The sequence below is a fragment of the Strix uralensis genome, chromosome 12 (assembly GCF_047716275.1).
Source record: "Strix uralensis isolate ZFMK-TIS-50842 chromosome 12, bStrUra1, whole genome shotgun sequence".
Lineage (NCBI taxonomy): Eukaryota > Metazoa > Chordata > Aves > Strigiformes > Strigidae > Strix > Strix uralensis.
Genome location: NC_133983.1, coordinates 7366439 through 7391535, shown reverse-complemented (window position 1 = coordinate 7391535; position 25097 = coordinate 7366439). Strand labels below are relative to the sequence as shown.

At 36.0% G+C, this 25097-nt stretch overlaps 1 long non-coding RNA gene across 1 annotated transcript; it reads right to left on the bottom strand.

The window, feature by feature from the left end:
* Positions 1–376: 376 nt before the first annotated feature.
* Positions 377–25097, bottom strand: LOC141948899 (uncharacterized). Its single transcript, XR_012630587.1, has 3 exons — positions 25019–25097; positions 22427–22492; positions 377–460 (listed from the first exon to the last, which is right to left on the bottom strand). It is a non-coding gene; the product is annotated as an uncharacterized LOC141948899 (long non-coding RNA).

The window sequence follows — 25097 nt, the reverse complement described above, 5'->3', positions numbered from 1 at the left end:
GCTTCTCTCTAAGATTATTTCAAAATGAATTTAAAACTGGATAATAGTCAATCTGTAATGCAACTTCAGTATAGCCTCTGGAGAAGGAATTCCTTGTTTAATCTCACTCTCATAACATTTGTTTTCTCTCATTGTCATTTGAATTCCTACCCCTGCTTCTCAACTGACAACAGAGGTCAGAAAAATTGAGAGAATCTATGCAATAAGGAGAGGATGTTAATTTGAAAACCAGAGTGGTGATCACAGTACTTATTGCTGGCTAGTGTACACAAAGGCCAATGTACAATAATGATGGTTCACTAACTCCTCAGCTTCTCATTCACTTCCAGTGTCCTTTAGCATGCTTTGAAATTCCATTCAAGTCCATTATTTTTGAGGCTGAATCAGGATAATTGGTCTGGTCTCTCTTCTTGCCCGAGAGCTGGAAGGTCTCTGATAGTCTTCTTATTAAGGTGATAACCTGTCAAACACATGAATGTGCTATGATATCCTCAGTCTTGACAGACAGTCCCCTTTGGCCTACAGTGGGGGTTGTACCAGTTTCTCCTTGAAAGTCCAAGGGAGATGAATGAAGAAATGTGTTTGAGGCTTTTCTATACATGACCCATTATTCATATTCAGATACTGGTAAGCACCATGAAGAATCCTTCCATTGCTAGCAAGCTATGAATGAGTACAGAATAGCTATTTTGACTTTTGCTTTTTACATAAGTTTAAATGGATTTGAATGAGTTTTTCTCACCTAAGACAGACACAGTTCACGATCAGATGAAAGTAAAGCAGTACCTCCATGACCTTTCCTGGTTAGGTCTTCAGTATGAACATCAGCACCAGATGTGCGGCTTTGTATTCCCTGCTGCTGGTTCATACCACAGCTATTTATCAGATTGATATATCAGTTACTTCAGATAGAATTCTTCTTTTTTTTTTCCAGGGATACTGTCCCAACACTAAGAACAGCACAGCTGAAGGACTCCTTGGGCAGAGGAAGGGGAGATATCTATCATGCTACATGAAAGGAAGATTTGGACCCTATGAGTCCTGAAACAAGGCAGAGCTTTGGAAGTCATGATAAGTGTCAGAAACACAGGAGTTACACAGTAATGGACTGGACACCGTAACAATGCTCCCAAAGCACAAACCAATGAAATGAAACATTCTTATCCTTAAAATAAGCTCTCTGGGTTGTCTTTGCATGCCTTTCCTTCTTACTTGCTTTGGAAGAGGTGTGGAAAAGACGGCAGAAAGACAAAGTTATATCTGTCAAGTATAACTCAGTAGCAGATGGCATGGAGGCCAAAAAGAGCAGCATTATACAGCTGAGGGATCCAGGGACCAGTATGGTGGTCTCACTTTAAAAAGCTTTTCCCTCTGCTTCCAGGTTTTTAAGCATGAAAATCAAACTGAGGTTCCTTCACTGCTGTTTCAGAAGCCCAAGAAACTGGCTGGACCACAAGGAACATGTTCCACCATCACTGCCATTTCCCACTGTGGAGATGAACGTGCCAATGTGAGGGAGATGATGCCAGTAAGAGACTGGGAGCACGAGAATCAGGTAAACACAGGTTTTTAAAACTTTGAAGTAATTAGCATCTTCTTGCCTTAAAAGTTTGCAACGGGCAATTATTGAAGTACAATTCAAGAGACTGTAATGTAAGGTATAATGGCAAAAGTATTGAAACATACTTATTAATTAGTATTTCTAAGAGTATTCTTAAGGTACTGGTGAGCTTATAAAATAATAGAAAACTTCACACTGAAGCAAATTAGAAAGGAACCCTTTCACAAAAATACCTTTAATTGGGCATCATTTCCTATGCTCCTGTTTTCTCCAACTAAAGACACTTGTGTCCCTGTTAACTCTGCCTCCTACACAGTCCACTCTTTCTTTTCCCTGATCCTACAATGAGGCAATAACACTGTACTCATCAACTATCCTATTACCATAGAAATGATAGCAACGTCACAAATTCAGCAGCCTGATTCCTCGACAGGGTTGATTAGGAACAGATGATGAGCTGGAGAAAAGCTGAACCCTTGATTAAACACAAATAGTTCTTATAATGAACAAATATGGGAATAAAATACATTTTAAATCATGGAAAAAATAAGCATCTTCATATTCTAGATGAGAAATATTTTTTTGCATTTCACTGATTTTTAGAATTGTATGAATTTCTTTGCAAAGTTCCCTTATTTATTTTTAAATCCCGCATATATATGTAATTAGTAATCACATGTGCTCCGGAATTCACTGAAAAAATCAGTGCGGGTGCAGCTTGTAAAACATGACTTAGGACTTCCCATTTTTTTCACAATAATTATGTTTAGTATTACAAATGCACCATAGCTACATATCCACACAAATGCAGATAAACCATGCGCTTTTATATTTTCAACCAGATCTACTTGAATTCAAAGGACATGTTATTTAGGGGCCTTTCTGGTGAGTTCTGACCATTCCCTAATAAAACCACCTCCCATGAGGTGCTCTGCATCTTACCCGAGTCCCAGAAAACCACTTCTCCCTATTGCCAGTAAAGACCTTGGCTCAGTAGGACACCGACACGCTCCTGCCCACTGCTTCAATGCCTTAATGAACAAATCAAAGCTAGATACTTTATTGCCTTCTGAATCAAGACCTGCATTGAGTCCACAGCCTCTAAAGATGGAAAAGGACTATTTGTATCATTCCAACCATTCATCCCAAAAGAAGAAATATCATATTTGAAAATAGAAAAGTGTTCCAATACAGTTCATGTTCAAGAGACTGTCTTTTCATTTTAAATTCTCACACTAAGCGTAAGTGCTAAATCCTCAATTCATACTTTACTGGAGACTTGACAACTCCGATTTCAGCCACAGTTTATTTTACCAGTAAAAGTGTGCAGTAGGGTGTGCATACCCATTCCAGGCCATCTCTATTCTCAGGCCTGCTGCAGTGTTTCTTCTACTTCAGACTATTTAGTCAATGCCATTAATCAAAATCCTATAGCAGAAAATGCATGCATAAGTCCTACACATTTATTGCCATGGCAACAATTCAGGCTCTTGTTCATATGTCAAGCTACATCAGTGGAGATAAATTCTATTGTTTTCACACTGACAGTTCTCTCTGTGTTGGACTTAATCCATGGAAAAATATAGCTTTGCCTCTTATTAAAATAAAACACAGACCACCCAACTCTCCAAATTCTCATTCTTCACATAGTATAACTGAACAATCTGATTAGTTATAAAATTATACTTTGATATTTAGGTTTATGATAGTAATTAAAGTGTAAAAAATGGCCCAGTCCTCATGATATTTTTTTAATCTGTGGGATTGGTTAGGAATTTAATTCTTCATGAAAAGATGAGCTCATTGCTATGAAGCTAAATAGCTATGATCCCAGAGCACTGTGTTCTTGAATTAGATTGTTGTATTTTAAAATAAATGCCTTTAAGCTTTAAGTGAAGTTGATGTAATTCATTTTCCAACTTAGCTGTAGATATTGTATTTTTCACAACATAAAAATTAATGATTAATGCATAACATCCAGAGAGAGATTTTATATTTCATTTAGCTCATGACAAAATACACTCTCATGTGGGTGATTCACAAGTGTGAAAAAAAAAGATAAGCATCATTTTTCGTGCATAAACCTCTATAGATTTACTTGTATATGCTGTATTATGAGTAAATCCTAATACCTGACATAATTTTACATGATTTTACTGTGTACTAGACCACAGTTTTGATTCCTATTATTTCCACAGACACATCATCCTTCTCATTATCACAGACTGAGAAACTAGTCTCTCATCAATAAAATACTTTTAATGCTTCATACACTCATCATTTCCTGTGTACAGTGCATCACGCTTCCTGGAAAAGCAGAAGCCTCACATCACCACTAAAGACACGTCCTTTTCAATCTGACCCTTTTTTTCATTTCTTCATGCAGATTTAAGTCCCTGCTTTTACAGCATGCTTTATATTGACAAAGCCTATTACCATGATATACTATACCAGAGTTCATTTCAACTAATATCCACTGCTACATCTGTTTCTGTCAGTACCCAATCTAAGTTCCCGCGTCAATGAAGATGAAGACAACCATTATATTTACTTATTGTCTCACCATGTTATGCCAGTATCAGAAACTGCTTCACATACACACTGTGTGTGACTTGCATCAAATATATATATTTTTAAATGGGGGGCTTTGTGTAATTTGTAAATATCCTGTGAACTTCATTCATATTAATGAAGCAGCGTTTGCACTTTAGTGGCATTTTTATGCAAATTACAGTAACTCTTTGTGTGCCATGCCTCTATACGTGACACAGGCCGTAGCTTCTAAAGCAAGACTGTTATTTCCCCAGATGAGGAGCATAGACTGGGTACAGAGCATGCCTTTTCTGGTCACCTAAAAGAGAAAACCTCATGTTCTGAGGAGGTTAGGCATAGAATATGTCAAATAATTTGTCAAATAATTTATTTTTGAATCTTGCCATGTTCTTAAGGAGAAACACTAACAAAATATCTTTCAGGGTCTGAGCAATTTGAGAGCAAAATCTCTTTTCTGAACTCCAACAAATATTTTAAAGTTCTTTTCCTCACTCCAAATAAAAGCATCATGTTTCTCCTTGCTTCTAAAACCAGACATACACTAGTTTCAATAAAATAAATATATTTTTAAATAGCAATATTTGAAGCAGAAAAAAAAAGCAGGTTTTTTCCATACACATGAATCACACATCAAAATAAAATTTTAGTTCCCAGTTTAGCACTGCCCTCTGGTGATACATATCTTTGATATGTATGTGACCCATTTCATCACAGTGTATCAGGCCCAGATCTGGACAAGAGCTAAAATGAAATTTAGGCATTTACATCTAAGACAGGGATTCTAAAAAGCCTTGTTTAACCCCTTCAGCTGCTAACACCTCAAAGATGCTATATTTCTGTCCACTAAATTCCCCAGCCTGAAGCTTGGTTTGTGCACAGGCAGAATTACTGCCATCTTGGCAGCTTTGGAACAGTTCTACTAGTTTGCAGATTCATCCTGTCCTCTCCTTTGGGAGTCCCCAACACGAAAGTGGGTTCTCAGCTTCCTAACATACATCTGCGGGAGTACCAACAACCTCAGCCATGCTTTATCTTTGAACAACTTCGGTATCTACTATCAAACAAGTGTTTTAAGCCATAAATCTGTCTCTAGGTGATTGTATCTGACTTGCAGGGAGTCATCTCAAACCCAGAAGGCTGAAATTTATGAACCCTCCTTTCCGCAGGCGATTTCCTGCAACGTTTAGTGGCTGTTTGTGTATCTCATTAGGAGGCACCAAACTACCATACTGTTATTGTACAGGTCAGTGATTCTCAACCTTTTAAAATCCATTCAGATGTATACTTTCTAAAAAAGAATTCTTGTACCACGATGGCTTTTACTTACAATTGCATAAAACGAGATGAATTTTAAATATTGATTAATTACTACCAACGAATATACATTTCCAGTCTTAACCTAGCACACTGACAAACATTTGTCCATCGTTCCTATCATGAGACTAATGAGCAATGCTCCACTTACAAAAGGATATTTTGTGCATATCTGGAATAAAAGGTTGTATGGAAAATGGTCTGCCACATATTTTTTATCTGTGTTAAAATCCTTTTCAAGGCTTATTTAGGGAAGGTATCAGATGTTGGGGTCCTTTGACAATCTGGCCTTTCATATGTGTGGCTCCTACTATTGTTGAAGATGCACCAACAAGAAGTGATATGAGGTGTTATTCTGAATATAATATTGTTACAAAAACTGACAAATGTAAGATTCTTAATGAGACATCATTTTAAATATCGGAAGATTCTATAATGATTTTTTTTTTAACATACCAGCCAAAACAATTTGTGCATCCCAAGTCAGGGTCATAGTTGTAGCTAAATGGAGAATGCCACAAATATATGAACCTGATTTGTCTCCTTAAATGATAATCAAAACAAAAAGAATGAACTTTCCCTCCAAGTTCATTGTGCAATACTTCACATTATTAATCAGAATTATGTCACAGGATTATTGCTTTGCTTAATAATGTGTTTAATGTAAATTTAATGTAAAAGATCCATGATAGAGGCAGTCAAAGCTCTATTAAAATCCTTTTGCAAAGTTCAGCCACTGTATTAGTAGCTTTAGGCTAACAGCCTAATGTTAATTTGGATTCTAATCTATTATTTTGCATGATATTTAATGTGGTTCTGTAATTAGATTTTTTTTTTTTAGACAAAGCAAGAAAAAACCATATGGGTCAGAGTGCATGACTGTCATTAACTACAGTGCTTTTCTGGGACATGCATAATCATAACACAACTTCTGCAACAAAATACTGTAGCTTATACTCCAGTCAACAACCTGTGTCTCATCCTGTAAATGGAAAAAAAATAGATGACAATCAAGTGATAAATACCTGCAGCTGTTCACACATACTGTTCCAATTTAAAAGGGTCCTACCTTCTTAGCTGGTCCAGAATATTAATTCACATATTCATACCTAACTCTGGTTCAGTCAAAAATGGATTAGACTAATATGTCTCTGCTAAACACACTTCACTCCAAATGAGACTTTGAGAACAATTACATGATTAATTGTTCTGGGAGAAGCAATAATAATGGTAACCTCCAGGAAAAAGAGCACAAGTATAACCAGGATAGGTGAACACAGCATGTCTCAGAAGTAACAGACAGAAAGAAGGGCCATAATAATAAAGAGATGCACCTCCTTTCCTCAACTTCCTTCTAAATTCCCAACAGAATTACATTAATCTTAAAACAGTGATGCAGAATAATAAAGTACTCTATTTTGTCAAACTCTCTTTAGCTTTAAATTGGTTTGCAGTATGATAAATTACTACAAAGTAGAAAGAAAAGTTTATGATGTAGAAATCATTCTTCAGTTCAGATGGAGAATTGGTATCCTTAGATAAAAGTGAAAATAAATTTAGAAACATGAATTAAAGCAGCATTAGTTTGCTCTTATTTAATTAAATGGTGAATATGTACACATTGCTTAATTTTTATCTTGCTTATTCAGCTATATGTCCAAATCTTGCTCCTGCCAGCAAATTTTAACAAATTTTATCTCTTCAGTCGATTGTCCTACTAAAAATACCAAATTACTTCAGTTAGGCTCCCTGAGATAAATCACAGCCTAATCTGATACACCTTGAAAATTTATAGAGCTAACAGTATAGAAAATAAAAAAGTTTCACTTTTGGGGAGCTTCAAAAGCATGTTTTCCTTTATTAAAAAAAAAAAAAAAAAAGAAGCTACAAGAAAATTTCTAAAGTTATAGGCTTGTGGCTCTAAAAGCTGTTTTCTTTTCATCAGGGACCTAACCATACTCTATATTTAAGTCTGATTCCACTGGAGAATGTGAAGAGAACTTTTGAGAAAAAAGTCTGCTTAAATGTTTTTTTTGAGTGAAATATATAAGAAATCTAAACAACACTAGATACTGAGAGCAATAATTTTGTATTCTTCATTTTAAAGTACTGAATATTCAGACTTGTTTTAGGGTTCTTTATTTTCTTACTACCTGCTTAGGGCTCTGTATGCTTTTTGCCTTGAGGAAGAAACTAGCCTTATCTGAACAACATATAACAACGTTATGTTGGCACTCTGAACATATCTGGGAAAAGAACAATACTGTCGCTGTCATTCAGTAACAAAAAAATAACCTGATGGTACAGAATTTTGTGTTACAGAACTGAACTCTGGAATATCATAAACATATACTACTTCCCACTGACGATATATTTGAGAAAGGTTTTCTATCAATGCATCATGAAGCAGACAGCTCTTGATAAGAAGCCCATATCATTCTCCAATTCATTTCTCAAATAATTCTCCCCATGCTAGTGTTGGTGGAATAGATATAGAACATTTAATTACTTCATCTCCCTTCCCCTAAAAGAGCCTTAGTGACAATGAAAACACCAGGCCTGACTACAGCAGATACAGCAGCAGTCATTTGTACCATACCTAAATACCTAAGAATCAGATCTTATGTCTAAACACAGTCTAGGTGCCTTCTCATTCACCTGTTTTTTTGCAAAAGATTACAAAAAGTGATAAATTTTACTTATATATATACTGTTCCCACCCTATGAAAATTCATTTGTATCTGTCAAGTGCTGAGATAGTTTGGTAAAAAAGTTCCATATAAATGCCTATAAAGAAAATAACTGATTTTTAACCTGCAACTCACTAAAACAATCAAACAAACCAACAAATCAAAAGGATCACTTGCATTTTTATTTCTCAGGGAGTAGTAAAGCCGGCAGAGAGATAATGCATCTTGAGATAATTTTCATTAGACTCCTAAGTTCTCTGCACACAATAAAACCCAGATGAATGGGCTCTGTGTCAGGAGACTACCAAGAAAATAGGAAAAGAAACAATCCAAACCCATAGGACCTAGGATGTTACACCAAACTGAAGCAGAATCCCAGTGCTGTTGAAAGTCTGCAGCCAGACTGCCACAGAACAGACATTATTGACAGTATAAAAAAATAATTCTAATGTGAGACTTGGAAAACTAAGTATTCAACTAGTCACTCCAACAATAAAAATTATGATATTTTATCGTATCTCCTGTTGCATGATGGCCACACTCTCCTTCAGCTATCAATGGCTGGAAGAAGTAGGGGAGAGAAAAAACTTCTGTCATACTCTGTCTCATTATGCAAATGTCAAAAGTAACCAGTTAGGTCAGAAAGCCTCCAGAAGTATCTTTGGGATGGAACAGCAGTCTTGGATATCTTGTATTCAGTGCTTTTAAATTCCATGATTATGGACCCACCTAGGTTTCTCCCTCCCCAGATTATCTTCCAGAGTCAGCGTTTCTTTGCTGATTGCAACAAAGGTATAGATTCCCCCTTGTTCTGTGTTCCATGCAATTGCAGCACTCCTGTTGCATTGGGAATCATCTAAAGTACTAACAACTACTGGCAGTATCTCACCCATTAGGAATATGTTAAGTTCTCCATTTAAGAGAGCTCATAGGTTTTCTAATGTTGTTTACCACTTAGAATTAAAATTGCACATCATCAATGTTTTGCATTTTACCTGTTTAACCACGTAACAAATCTGGTGGAAAAAACATCATCCAGAAACCATCTTCCAGATAAATACTTAGATAAAATCTAAACCTGAACAATGCCCAAAGGCTAGGAGGGGCAAAAAATATTTCAGAGCTAACTGCGCAGTTTTTCATAAAACACAGTTAGCATGGATATAATGTAACTAAGTCAGGCAAGATTTGATTGATTTATTATATTGGAATCCATTAAAAGTATTCCATTGCAGTTTTAAAACCATATAGTCATTAAATATCTTTGAAAACACACATTCTCTACCATCATTATAAGATATTCTTGACAGCACATCATTTTTAATGGCACCATTATAAACAGGATTCATAATGGCTCTGTTTAGTATGTAACAGGATTGGAAGTCAGTAACATACAGACTTGTATTCAACATAATCAGATAACAAAGAGCACTAAAGGAAAGATGAGTGCACAATTAATACATGAATAATTATTTTACGTAAAATGAAATGCATTTTAAATAGGGTGTCAAATAGGCATTAAGCTGGAAAAATGGAACAGTGGAATAGACTTGATGTATACTACTTACAAGTACAACATGAACTACTGGTGCTGATATATGATGTAAATAGGAGAGGAAAGATTATGCCCAGGGCTAATTGAAGTGATAATGCTTGTTTCTAATTGCAGCAAACTCTTATATGCTTAAAACAACTCCCAGATCCAGTACATGTGCCTTAAAACATACCTTCAACTTAACCCTTGTTTTTGTTTGTGATCCTTTCTAATAACAGGGCATTTGAAGAACAATTATTCATGGCTTCGGACCCTTCAGGTACATTGGGGTAATTGGTCTTCAACTGTCAGTCAACTTCACAGTAAGGAAATCATGAAACCTAAAGGATCTCAGGAACATTAAAGTTCACTATTAGTTAAGTTATAGTTTAAAGATCAGGCCCTTGAAATGAAAACTGGGTCCTAAATTAGGTGCACAATAGGCAAGACAGATTTGTATGAGGAAAAAAGGAAATGAGAATTTTTCCTAATGCAGTACAATCCCTCGCTAACAGTGGTATTAAGAGAAGAGGTCTCCTGACTCAACATAAAAAGTAATGGGACTGTAGCAACACTCATCAGGACAACCTGAGGCAGAATACACACTCCAGGAACCTTCTCCCTACAAGGCCTGGCAGTTCAGGGAAAAGAATTAATAACTGAAAACAAAGTTCTGTAATTAAAGTCTCTAACTGAGCTCTGTTGCAACACAGACACATTAACATAAAGACATAGGGTGTTTGTAATGATTTCTTATGATGTATGAAGACATAAATTGACATCCAGGAAGATCCCAACCAGTCATGTAACATGTCATAACTAAAAAAGAAAAGAAATAAAAACATCTTGTAAAGGTCCATTATTCCTTCAGTATAAATTCTTGGCTGTAATGTCCTCTGGACCAAGTCTGCTCTAAACTCAAGTTTGCATGAGGCCTTGTACAGCCCAACTTGTCTCTAGCTGATAGTAGAATCTTACAGGAAAAAACCCTCTTAAGATAGAAAGGTCCCAGTTGTTTGTACTGACACTTAAAAGGATGAGGTAAAAGACATTTTATGTCACTGTTCTATTTCTCTTTCTGGACTGGAGCAGATTCACACCTCAGTGCAACTTAGAGCAGCACCTTTACTGCCCTAAATTGATTGTCCCAGTGGGGCTACTACAGCCATTAAGTATGTATAAATACATATGTGTGTGAATATATACATGTGTATGCATACACAGATAACACACTTTCCACAGAATCTCTAGTGCTTGAAAGGAAGCATAAATAGAGTTACTAAACCAGGTCTCCACAAGTGTCATTTCTTTCATTATGTCATTTGTGGCAGTGCCACCCAAGGAAAGAAGAAGGTGACTACATTAGGCAATAAACCATTCAAACTGACAAAATTTATTACCTACCTCTGCGTTTGTAAAGAACTGGCTTATAGCCATACTGAGATAATCAATTTAACAGTACATTTATCTACAGGTATAAATAGCTGCATATATTTGTATATTTCTATGGTTTTCTGTGATCTGTTCTTATGCAATCTAAAAATAAAGGAAACATAGACTTACTTACTGAGCACAGAATCATAGAATCATTTAGTTTGGAAAGACCTTTAAGATCACAGAGTCCAGCACTGCCAAGTTCACCACTAAATCATGGCCCTGAGCACCACATCTACACATCTTTTAAATACCTCCAGGGATGGCAACTCAACCACTTTCCTGGGCAGCCTGTTCCAATGCTTGATGACCATTTTGGTGAAAAAATTTTTCCTAATATCCAACCTGAACTTCCCCTAGTGCAACTTGAGGCCTTTTCCTCTTGTCCTATCACTTGGTACTTGGGAAAAGAGACCAAGATGAGGTCTCCCTTGAGCCTCCTTTTCTCCAGGCTAAACACCCCCAGTTCCCTCAGCCGCTTCTCATAAGACTTGTTCTCTAGACCCTTTACCAGCTTTGTTGCCCTTCTTTGGACACGCTCCAGCACCTCAATGTCTTTCTTGTTGTGAGGACCCAAAACTGAACACAGTATTTGAGGTGCAGCCTTACCAGTACCAAGTACAGGGGGACAATCACATCCCTAGTCCTGCTGGCCACACCTTAACTACTACTGATACTATGTTTCTCTGATTTTCCTAAAATAAAGAAGATGCCTGAATGTTTAAACTCATTGGGCCATGTTGCATCATTTACTCTTTGGCATGTGAGCAGCATGTGACCATTAAGACTGAGTTTTTTCCCTTTTCTACTATTAAAAAATTACCTTGCTGTGTATTTAGAAAAATCTCCCTTACACCTTCTATGCTCATTATGTAAAAAGACAACATACAGAAAAACATGTCAAAACTGAGACTAATGATGTTGGTAAAAGTTATGTAAAATTCCTTTTGTGGCAGTATTTTTCCCCAAATTATAGGCAGGCATAGCTCCCCAAGTTCTGTTTGCCATTTTGGCCTTGCTCCCAAGACTTTTTCTCCCCTCTGCCACAGCAGCCATAAGCCTAAACTTTATCTCTTGCATATGTGAGTATCGCTGCATTCTCACTGGTGTTATACTTTGCACTATTATTGAATGTCCTGTGCAAATGGAAATGCACTTTTCTATATGTAACACAAAAAATGCTAAAAGGATTTTTACTTATTTCTACCTTTCTAAAAGGAATGCAGAAATGTCTGTGTGATATAAAATATCATTTACTTGAGTAGTCTAATTCTCTCAGTATCCCCAGCAATTTATAGCTAACATAGCCAAGAGATAACAGCTAGTACATACTCTAACACAGCTGAAATTTGTCACACAGGTGAGATGTATAGGTCAGGTATGAAAGTTTTAAGAGTCACATATTAGAAACAATGGGGATTTTGATGGACATGGAGACTAAGATAAAATGGTAGTAAGAGTGAAGGGATGCAAGAGTTGAACGGATAGGGAGGTAACTCAGTAAGAACTATGCTGTCCTGCTTCTGCCAAACAGACCTGTAAGTTGCTACCTAAATAGCAAGGTACTTCTAAACAAAATTTCCCAGAGGATGTTGCTAACTGCATGCTCCTCAGTGTCAGAGACTCAGTTCCCAGCATGAGCTCACTCCTTGAGCCAGGTGTGCAAGAACAATGCTCTGAACAGTTCAAATACCATACAAGGTCAAGTACTAGGAAAAATCAGGTCATGGAAGGCTCCAATTTTACAATCCACTAAAGTCTCAATCTTGCAACAGTGATCTCTCAAAGTTTTAGATCCCTGGCTGTAAAATTGGAATATTGCTATCCAGAGCTGCTGAGAGGAAACATGCATAAAATGAGAAATCATATGCATAAAGGTTTCCACACAACAGTGATAACTGCTACAGAAAAGCCAATCAGAATTATATTTCATCAGAATTATAATTTTTCTGGGTCAGAATTATTGTTTGTTAGAACAGTCTGAAATAAATAAGGTTTAGCAAACATATTTATCTGATTGAAGACTGCATCACAACAAATATGAACAATATAGTCTGAATTTGGATAATCTAAGTTTTGAATGCTTGACTTTTTAACCTTAATAGCATGCTTCTGCTATATACCTTTGTTGCATGTGTAGTATATAACAGAATGACCTTCATCCGTAGCATCCTTGTAGTAGAACAGAAGCATTTACTATAGACTTTATTATAAATGCCTTAATGAAATTCTAACCAATAATACTTTAGAGAATGGTAAAGAAATTTAATACATTCATAGGTAAAAGGAGATGTTATTATCTCAGTTCAGTAACTATGAAATAGAAAGATGAAAAAGTCTTTTTCATATTAGAATTGAGCACAGCTGTACAGTTATATAATAAAGTATCACTTGTATCCATGGCAATAGGGAGTAATTGATGCACCACAGTTATTTTTATAAACCCAAACAAAAAAAATTCAACTGGAAATTTCTTTGCCAGTTTCTTGGCATTGTATGTTTTTTATCTGTACATAATGTACAAATTTATAGTCTGAATACACTCACTGATCTGACTCGTTGAATAAAACATGTTGGGTTTTGCTGCATATTAAAGAAGATGGGGATCTCTTACCCAACAACCAAGTCTTTCATGATGTATTTCATGAAAAATATTTCTTGGAATAAGATATATTGTTAACTTAAATTCAGATTGCATTGCGTTTGGGATCTATACACTGTACGGATTTTCTTTTTTTCTAATGATTAAATGTTTTGCAAATGTCTTACAATGGTAAGTTTAGGAACATTTTAGTGAAAGTCAGTAGACGGCTATAATATGGAAAAAACCTAATGGGGACCCCAAAGCATAGTATATATTGTGTCTTGGACATTCCCTGAAATGGTTAAATCTCTTGGCCCTCCTTGAAGAGAAAAAAGCCAAAATACATGCTGTTTTAAAGATCGATACTTTCCAACACCTCCACTTAGTCCTTGAAATTATACCAGGAAAGTATATTGTTTAGTTGGTTTTTTTGAAATCTGGCTATGCATCCACTAGAAAACTAAGAAAAGATTCAGGTGCCTCCCATCAATCTATTAATAACAATCTTGTCTACAACAGAAGGGAAAGAAGAAACTTTTTTTTTTCCCCAAATGCAGATCCATCTACTCATAACAGGGTTTGCATTTGCAATCATCAGTGTACTTCACTTGTAAGAAACTACAGAGATAGCGATGTTTTGCTGTGAAGACAAGTATTCTGTCAAATGGAAACCTCTTGTACTTTTTCCTAGACATGTTCTGTTGCAGGATAATCTTCCAGTGGCAGTCAGATGACAATGACAACAACAGCTCCTGTGGTGACTTTTTTTGTTTTCCCTTTTTTTTTTTTTAAATAAAATTGTTCAGGTCAGAATTCTAACTGTTGTTTCAAACTCAAGATGAAACATGCTACTTGGTTTCTGGTTTTGTCCTTAACTGACTTATGATGATGATTAAATTAATTGCATCTTCTAGACAATGGATAGGCAAGTTCTCATGACTTTTTGTTAAATGATAAAGCATTATACATAACCCCCCACAAACATTCCCCAAACTATACGAAATGTTTAACTACATATTCAGAACTGTATTTCCCTTCTTTACACAGCATAGCATCATCTCCTTTTTTCTTTCAGTGCTTCTTTTCACTTTCCCCTTCCTCAGTATCTGTATGAATCCTTTGCCTGAATTATCAGACATATACGACCACAAGTAATTTGCTTCTTGGAGATTAAAAACGGGCAGTCTCTTAGAAATGCCAGCTGCTGTTGTTTATCAGGGATCCTATTACTTTGGAAACCCTGCATCACCATTTGCTTAAGCAATAGTCCTATTACAAAACTTTTCACGAGACCAGCCTAAGAGCGACTTTAAACATTTGGAATGGAAGAAGGCAAGGATGTGTATAAAATCCACATATCCCCAAGTTTAGTTTCCTCCATCCTGGAATTTACAAGTTTATCTGTCATTTCATGGTAAGTGAGCTTGACCTGGGTCCTTAATGCAGGACAGCATCAGCTACAAGCTACAGTGCACATGTGTACAGGCACACTTTTACCTAATGTCAACCAGTTTTAGCTACAACTTCCCTTCTGTGATTCAAAAATTACAGTCATTTTTAATATAATTCATCTCCTCATCCACTAGTGGCTATTCTTAATTGTGTTTATATTTAATGAAAGCGTGTAAAAACAGTTCTTCTCCATTATTTTCTCTTTTTAGGCTATTTTTTCTCCTTCTCTCCACTACGATATCACAATGCCTTTTTGTCTAGAGATACTGAACAGGAAACTAAAATACATTAACAAAAGAAAGGTTATGGACTGTGAGTCAGCAAGAACAAAAGAACCAAATACATCATGTAAAAGCTAATAATATTTAGATAGGGAGCCCAGAATTTAGCATTTTCATTATATTTTTCAGTTAGCATGAAAGTTTAATCTTCCACTAATCATTTAAAATGTAAAATAAACAGGGCTCTCAGCATATCACAGTCTATACTCAGGTCCCCAGGAGAGTGAAAACGACAAAAGAAACCTAACAATATGATGCTATATATTCTGAGATATTGCCATTCAATCTGATTTGCCACATGCCCATACATTTTAATGCTGACTTCATTATGAAATCTCTTCTTGATTAATCATTGGTGAACAATGACTAAATTGCACTCCAGCATCAGCTTGAACTGAGGCATTGTTAGCAGCAACATTCATTCGAAAAGCGTACCAGATGGGCCAAGAAAAGGTCAGTATGGTACTACCAGAGGAACAATGGACAAAGCTCATAAACCAGTGGCAGAAATAGTTGAACTGAGACTACAGTAGCTTTACAGAACATACCATGAGACTGTTTAATTTTTTTTTTAAATCTAGTAAAATAAATGTATTAATCAAAATATTTTATAGTGTTCACTGCCTCACTACTGTCAACAAAAAGAATAAAAGGCACATAAAGCTATTGAAACTTCTGAACTACGAATAAGTGTGGATAGATTTGGGTATGGACCTCTGCATAATAAGAGCAATTGTCACATATAATTGTATCTTCTATGACTGTACAGTTTTCCATGGTATTTGCATAGCTGTTTAGCATCTGAACCAGTCCCAGTCTGAAAGGTTCTTGGGTTCTGTAAGACTCAGACCGTAATTTCCCTCATGCATTCGAGTTCTTTCCTCCAGTATATATTAGCTTATTGCTTTTATGGGAAAGACTTGCCTTTATAAGCTCTAACATATGTTTCTTTTTAATTATCACCTATATAACCCTTACTGCTGAGACATACTATCATTTTCCCCACTTATAAATAGACTACCTCTAAACACAGGCACAACAGATATTTCCAAAATAAACAATCTTGCTAAGGTGCTGGAGTATAAAACTGTCCTAAACCCTTCCCAACTGCCATTTCAACATTGGAAGTGCCATAGAGCATTCCTGATCCACCCAAAATTTTGACAGACCTCCCTTTGTTTCAACCTTATCTCACACTTGAGTTTGGTCATGATTCTCTGGGAGAGCTCTCCCAAGCCCTTTGAGACTCCTAATTTACTCGGCATACTCAGAGAGCACCTACTATGCTTCTCCCTGTGCCTTGTTCAGCAGCTACATCAGGCTCATTCAAACAGTAGGGAAATGCAGGTGAATGGAAAATCTCTACAAAATACATGGAACCCCACACAAAGTCTCCTCAGACATGTTTTAATCGCTCAGCAGGCCACTATCATGAGTGATAAGTTGTCAGAAGTCTTTAGCCTAGGCATGCCATTAACATCTACAATTGCTGTGTTTAGCCATGCTAAAAATACTATTACTACAATGTGTCTGCATTTCCTTTAAGTTTACATGCTCCCAAGTAACTGACAAATACTGCTCATTTATTGATACTGATCTGTCATTTGAGCAAATTTAAAATGAAGAGATCGTTTCATATCGGCTTTTTTTTTTAAGCCACATTGACAATTTGCATAACATTATGGTAGTGTATACTTTTATTACACTAGACATATTTCAAGATTAATAAGTTCTGGCAAATTGATATTTTGAGGTTACTAAAGAAAATGTCATAAAATAACCTTATATTTGACATTTTAAAACAAGAAAAAAATTATCCCAGGAAAATTGTAAATCTGTGACTTTAAAACAGCATCTCTTTCTTCTAATAAAGAGATGTAAGTAAATATTTTCTTAACACTTAAGTTTCTCCTTCTTCTGCAACTACCTCTTTTCACACCAAATTCTAATTCACATAATGAATGCATGACAAGTAGCTGGTAGACTGTAATTTTTTTTTAATGCTTGAAGTTGTATACAGAGGTACAGTCTACATGTTCACAGACATATAAGTCTGAGATGTTTAAGGAGTCTTGGTCTTGTTTCAGCAATACATGACAGACAAACTTCAGATACACAACCAAAGTAGCTGCTGGAGCTGTACAAAACTTTGTGGAGCCAATTGGAAAAATGCATTCTTCTGCGAAGCAATAAAGACCTCGCAGCTGTATCATGGCACTTACAGGACAAGAAAGATAAAGTTGCCCACCCAATAACTTGTAATTTAACCCAGTATAGCTATTTTTGTTTCATTCATTTGCTGGTGTTAAAATATTGCAGAAAACAGTGAGCATTGTTGAGATACTCCTTTCGTGCTTGCTCAACAGCTTTTACAGTAACAGTAGCACATAATATAAAACAATTGGTTTTGTTTTCAATAAGGTTAATGTCCTTTCCTAAAGGATCACAAAAAGCCTAAGTCAGATGTTGAATTCATAAGCAATATACAAGGGTCATTTGAAAGACCGCAATAATCAAATCTTATAAAGGAAAGTCTTAGATAGATGAACTTCATATCCAAGTGACGTTCAAATTTGGCATATAAGAGTTTTCAATAATAAATAAAACCAGAAAGTGACTTTTCAGATCTATTTTATATTAAGAAAGTATTGCAGCAGGTGTGGCAAGTATTGTAATACAGAATTTCAAGAAAAGTTTCTAGGGCCACTGTACCCTCTCTAGTGCTGATCATAAAAGAGCCATGCTATACTTGCTTGAGATCATGATCTTCTTGTCGTAGGGGTGATAGCTGAATAAGCCACCTTCACCTAGTACTCATAAGAAGAAAACACTTAGACCCTCCCTACTCTGCTTACAAATGGGTAAACCTCACTCCTCCTCCACCTAATCCACACTCCTCATTCATAGCAGACAACAGAACCATTGTCCATGTCACATTGTGCTGAAACTATAAAAAGAGAGAGAAAACCCTTCACTGCAAGCTCACAAACCAATGAAGATAACACTATACAACCTTCCTATGCTTACTCAAAATAGGAGTAGTTCTCAGAAAATCAACATATTTTTGTGGAATTCAGTTGTGGATCCCATGTCGTTCACTATAATTTCTCTTTTCACCTACATGATGATAGGGCCTTTGCTGTAGGCTGCTGGAGGGCAAATGCTAAGAAAGTTTGCCATCAAGGTCAAATGACTTTCTTACATTTGTTCTTCAGAGGAAAGTGAAATATGACATGCTCCTCAGTGGAATCTAACACAAGGTCAAATTCCTGTAGCCCACATTTGCTCCTTTGGTCTCTTTTAGCTGCTGAATCAATACTACAGAATTGTTCTCTCAGCTTTCTGCATCGGTTGTGCACTGCTGAATGGATTGTCTTCAAGGGATACACCTTCATTTACTCCTGAATACAAAGCATTCCATTTTGGGCATTACCTCCCCTTCTATGGTCTGAGTCTATTTTTCAACATGGCATCCTCACGTCAGATAAGAGGACTCTGGAAGAGGTATGGCAACATCATCTCCTTCTAGTGCTGCCACTGAGAACAGAAAAGAAGAGTCTTCCAAGTTTCCACAGTGCTAGAGGCCATAGGGAAGAAAGTATTTTAGTTTTATAGATGAGTAAATGCTTAGAGTTTAATTAGCTACTTAATGGTTTAAAAAAAAAAAAGTCACTGACAGAAAAACGTGGAAGGTACTTGTGGCAGAGAGAGTATTACTTGGACGGGGGGGTTGCATGAAAGGACAGGTTATAAAAGAGGAAGAAAAGTAACATTCACCATCTGTGAAACATGATGAGATTAGTTATTAAACGAGTATTTCTGAGTTCCTGGGTTTTCTTATTAGCTCAAATTAAGAGCTTTTCTTCTCATTATCATCTTTAGGAAGTATTTTGTTTGGTGACTGCCTGAAAACTTAAAGATCAGAGGAGAAGTGACTAGTTTGTAAGGAATTTTTTGAGCAAGTAAATTCTGCACTTCTATCTACATCGGATTAGCTGTGTTAGATCATTCTGGTGTGTAGTGATTATTCAATATCATTGGGGAGTTTTACACAATGGAAAAAGTATATAATGTTTCGGGGATTTTCATGGTTTTGTGCTGGCAGAGGCTACTTACTGTGGGCACAGTGGAACGTGTCAGCCATCTTTATGATTCTGCTCAGGTCTGTTTTTAGAACCATTCAGTTGGTAAATTTTAGACTGCAGGGAATTTAGTTCCCATTATGACTTGAACAAGAGTGTGCCTAGCTAAAGACTAGATGAGGATGTTATGGGAAGGGTGAAGTTTTGTTAATATAAATTTTTATATAATATAAATTTTGTAAAGGTAAAAATCATTAATTGTTTAATTTTTTTTCCACGTGGGTTCCTAAACCGTATGTTACAATGAGATGTATATAATGGGTAGGGTTTTTTCCTGGATTGAAGCAATTCCTTATAGGAACTTAGTTGGTCTTTCAAAAATATATTTGGTTTCCCTAGGAGAATAGCTTTGTTGAATAAAAGTCTTAGTATGAATCAGATAGGTGTAAGCACTCTGTTTGTGGCACATGCAGTGATGTCTGATGTCTTGGTTCTATATTCAAAATGCTTTGGTGTGTTTGGATTGACAGCTGTTTTTACAGAGATTGCCTCTATGTACTGTAGTTTGTAGGCTATTAGATATTTTTTTTTTTTTTAAGAGTTTTACAGAGTGCTTAGGAGAGCACTGTAAGTATAAAAGCATTTCAGAGAATTTGATGGCAGGATGAACATTATTAAACTTGTAAAAACCCTGTGAGTCTAGGTTTTCCATTCCTGATCAGGATGTCATCTGCATAACTGCATGGGCTTTGTGATAAGATTATTTAAAAATCTGTTCTTTGCAGCAGCTCTGTAAAAAGTTGACTATGCAAGGCTATGTGCCTAGTGTGTAGATCTTTGGAAGTAACATTTTTCTGTATAAAGATGCAAAAGGGTGGATGCTAAAATGTCATTGGGACAACGTGACAAATTTGAATGTGAGCTTATGGCAGTCACAGGCAGGTAAAAAAAAAAAGAGGAGCTATATAAACTAAGTAGTAGTGACCCATCCTCTGAAAAAATGGGATGGGAATAGTTTTCTACATCAGGAAAAAAAAAAAAAAATCACTGAATGAATAGTACTTAGTCAGCTACACCAATTAAAAATTTTTTAACTACTGCCATTTTTTTTAGGCTCAACTCTGAGCCCAGTAAAACCTGATGGAAGACCATCTTCAGATCATCTCCTATATATTTTCAGTGACTTTTTCAATATCATATCTTCCACTTCAGATCCTACTACAGCATTTCTAAGTAGAAGCAGTATGTCCAGAGATACACCGACTAAAGAAATTCCTCAATTTTTTTTAACCCTAATGAGATTTGGTTTAAGTATAACCTTAGGGACAGGTCTCTACTTGAGTCATCAGATGCAAATATGTGTTTGGTTCATATTAGTCAACAAGAATACCACAGTCACAAGGAAATCTCCTACCCAAACTATATGGCTGTCTTCAGGTGGAAAGAACGACTCACATAAATTTTTTCCTAGATATCACCATGGAACAAATACACACAGCTGTCACACTACCCAGTACCATTACTTTCCTCTCACTATAACTCCAGCCAGGAAATAGCAAACTTCACCCTTGGAGATACTCATAAATAGTTAAGTACCCTCTACCAACAGATGATAATATGGAAAAATAACCAATAAAACTACATAACGAACAACTACTGAACAAACAGAGCTATAGCACTCAAACATAGCCAAGTTATTGCCTGGGCTATTACAAGGATTTTACAGTAATATCATTTCATTTTCTAGCTTCATGGCAATTATATCAAAGGTCTTTAACTCTCTTCAGATGTGTATCATTGCTTTAAAATAAATTCTATTATGAAGTCCAAGGTAGGAAGGAAAAACAACAGAAAGTTGTTCAAGGTCACAGATAACCCTGTTCAATAGCTTATTTGTAATTTTTTGTCATCATCCTTTAACTCTTGGAAGTCAACTGATGGTATATTCTGCTTCCTACCCAAAAGATGCAGTATAGTACAACATTTTTTTTTTTGCCACTATAGATAAGGGAAGCTCAACTTCTTGATTCTGGATGCAAATTGGAATTTGCACAGTTCAGGTTAAATTGACTTTGGCTTCATCTCACAACATCTGAAATCATACTGCAGTTCTCCGGTGCTTTTAGGACATAATTAGATAAATTCATAGATTAAGCTGCTCCTGGCAGTACTTGCTCTTCTGTGAATAGTGAACCAATTCCACAGCACATTGAAATACAAACTGTAGTTGCAATACCAAGTTGGCAATGCATCTTTGCTGTCGATTGTTGTGTGCCATATGGACCCACTTAAGCCTCTTCCTCTTTTGGCTCTTGAAGAGAAGGCAGCCATTGTGGCCAGTCATGAGGTCAGTTTGGAAACCAAATGGCCCAGGTGCAAAAACTTCAGCAGGGACATCTGCATCCATGACTGGTTTTTTGGCTAGATTTATCCCTGCCCATATTTAGACATGATATCTGCCTTCTTGCGTAATGTTGCCATTTTCTGCCAAATAGAACCCAGTAAGTCTGTTCTAATTTGTATTGTAAGTGATCACAAAATACACCCAGTATATTGCTATTTTTTGTATCTTGTTCTACTCTTATACTTCAAATATGAAAAGAGCTAACATTCTTTTTTCAGACTATTTCTTCTATCAGATAACACACACAGAAGTTCAGGCAAAAGTTCTCAAACTCAAATGTGAATATTAATAATCTCTTTTTAAAAAGTTTGATGCCAGCCACCAAGGAAAGTTGAGATACTCAGAGGAAAGATTAGAAGTATAATTATAGTTATATTGATATGGCTACAGCCTCATACTTTGTACAAAATGCGAATGCTTTATCCTTTGATACACAATTCTTAAAAAGGCTAGATAGATGCATATTAATCAAGCTTGTTTTGTGCTCAACAGTATCACAGTTAAGAAATATCTACTAGGTATTTAAATTATACTTACATTTCCTCTCACAATTCTGAGGCCCAGATAATCATACTGTCTCTTGTTTCTCACCTCAAAAAAATGCTATTTAAGGAAAAAAAAAAAAATCAGATACTTATCATTGCAGGGCTTTAATGCCATTTGAAGAGCAAGCAAAATACATTCTAAAGGAACTCATGCATTTCATATATTAATACCATTCTGTTGGTATATTTCATGTTTGTCACTCAAAACAACACATCAAGTTCAACAGTTTGGAGAAACCACAGATAAAGGGTATCTGTGCAAAACCTTAACAGAGTGGGATCCACCACTGCATCATTCAACTTCTATATTGTTCTAACAGCATGCAATGCAAGAACCAAGGAATAATGAATCAAGGTCACAATATTTGACAAAAACTTTATAAAATTACTATTAAAAAAATCTCTCATAAAATATACAAAACATATACATGCAGATATATTAGTTATGTCACATACCAGAATTCTTCTATTCTCATTACCGTAATATATAGTATACTTACAGTTTCATATTATGCTTTGTTATAGCTTTCTTAGTTTTAAAATGGATGAAACGAATCCTTTCTTTACTGGGGAAAACCACATCTCTTCAATGCAATACATCTCTGCTCTGCTTTCCTCCATCTTTTGTGCCAAACCATTATACAAAACAGTTTTGTCACTTTGGTTATTTTTCCTGAGGTAACATATGTCTACTGGAGATACTGGACATAGCATCTACAGAAAATTCTGACTTGACTCAAAAGCATAAAACTTATACAAATAAAAACTATAGGACTAAGGAGTTTTGCATCAAGCTCTTCAGGCTGGCATAAGTTGCACTGAAATGAAGCTCTGCTAGCAAATAAAAATGCCAATGAGGAGCTGCATCATGGTCAAAGTAGCTTGCAATTTTTAATTTTACTTCACATAAGGAAGTGTCACACGCCTTGCATAGCACTGGTTTTGAGTCTCCTCGGCAGTAGCCTTAACCCCAGCCACAGGCATTCAAGAAATTAATGTTTGGCAGAAACAAGATTTTGTAGTCTGGTGCCTACAGAAAAAAAAAAAAACAAAAACCAAACCAAAACAAAAATACCCCAACCAACCAACCAGCCAAACCTGGAAGAATGCTTCTCCTCCCAGGAAAGAAGTAAAATGAAAGTGACAGTCTGGAATGCTAGTGAACTGGCAGTTATTTGACACTGAGTCTTTGTCAAATAACTGACAATAGATTTCAGAAATATGTGAGCAGTAGCAAATACTTACAAGCCTTTGGAGAGCCCTAGAATTTATTTGTAGGTATTTTATACCAATGATATGGAATAAATGCATCCAGAAAAGTATTTAGGATTCCAGGCACACATGCAGCACTCTGATTGGCATCTCAGTAATGCCTAAGAAACGCACAGGTTTCTTTGCTTGATTTTTATGTATGGATTCTGCCTCATATTAGTAATAATCTGTTCCATTCCAGCCAACACATCACAAGGTTGCACGGCACTCCTTCAATTACTAGTGTTGCAACTTGAGCTTCATGCTTTAAAACATCACCTAAGGTATGCAGCAGTTACCTAATTTAGTATCTTGCATGAACTATATATAAATACATGTTTGTGTACAATATATGTGTGTATGCTACTCAGATTATTTTTCCTTTTGTACTAATACATAGCAAATCCAAACTATTTGTAATCCCACAATTTTAAGGAACTGCTAAATGCCTCCCTTGTATTATGTCACAAAAACAATAATAATTTTTAATGTAATTATCTATAGGTAACAATACTGATATAGAAACATTGGGATCCTGCTACCACAACATGTTGAAATGCAAGGAATACATTCAGCTTTGCTGAGCTAATATCAATTGTAGCAGGCAAACTCAGCACAATTTTTCTAATATGTCATACAAATGTCATATGCTGTATACATGAAGATGTGTGTGATGGCCATACCATCTCCACAATATCAGTCCTGCCAAAAGATACTGGCTAGAAGCCAAAGTCACAGCCTGTTCTCTAATGAAAACAGAGAGATATGATGAGAGAAGCCACAATCAACACCAAACATACTGGCATAAATCTTTACAAATGCAATGCAAGTGCCTTAGATTTGCTCATTCTGTTTACTTCTAAGGTTTTCAAGTCAGCCTTCTTGAATCCACCAATTTCACACTGGCTTTAGACACATCTGGAACTACTATATTACATATTTAAAAAATGCAGAGCTCACCAAAGTACTACTGGTCTCTTTGCATTTCCTAGAAAACTCAAGAATTGAAATGCCTTACAGAACATATGACATAATGTGCTTTAGTTACAGCCATGAGGCTACTCCTTTTTCCCACTGTTCTCTTGTTATCAGTTTATCAGATGGGAGTTTTCACCCACACAGAGTCAACCAGTTGTAACTAGGAACTCTGCCTTCTCCCCACAGAATAGGAACATTTAGCTAGCTTACCTGTATAAAGCTATTTAGAAAAACAAGATGTTTGTTCAAAGATAAGATCAACTTGCAATATAAATTATTTATGTCATGATGAATTCTATGTTAAATTTGCATTTGTCAAATCACTACAATGCCCCTTTGAGCATTTCAGGCTTACCTATAATTGGGGAAACAAGTTCTTCTAAGTCTTCATGATCTCAACATTAATACAGTGTATTTACAAATGTTTATGTGAG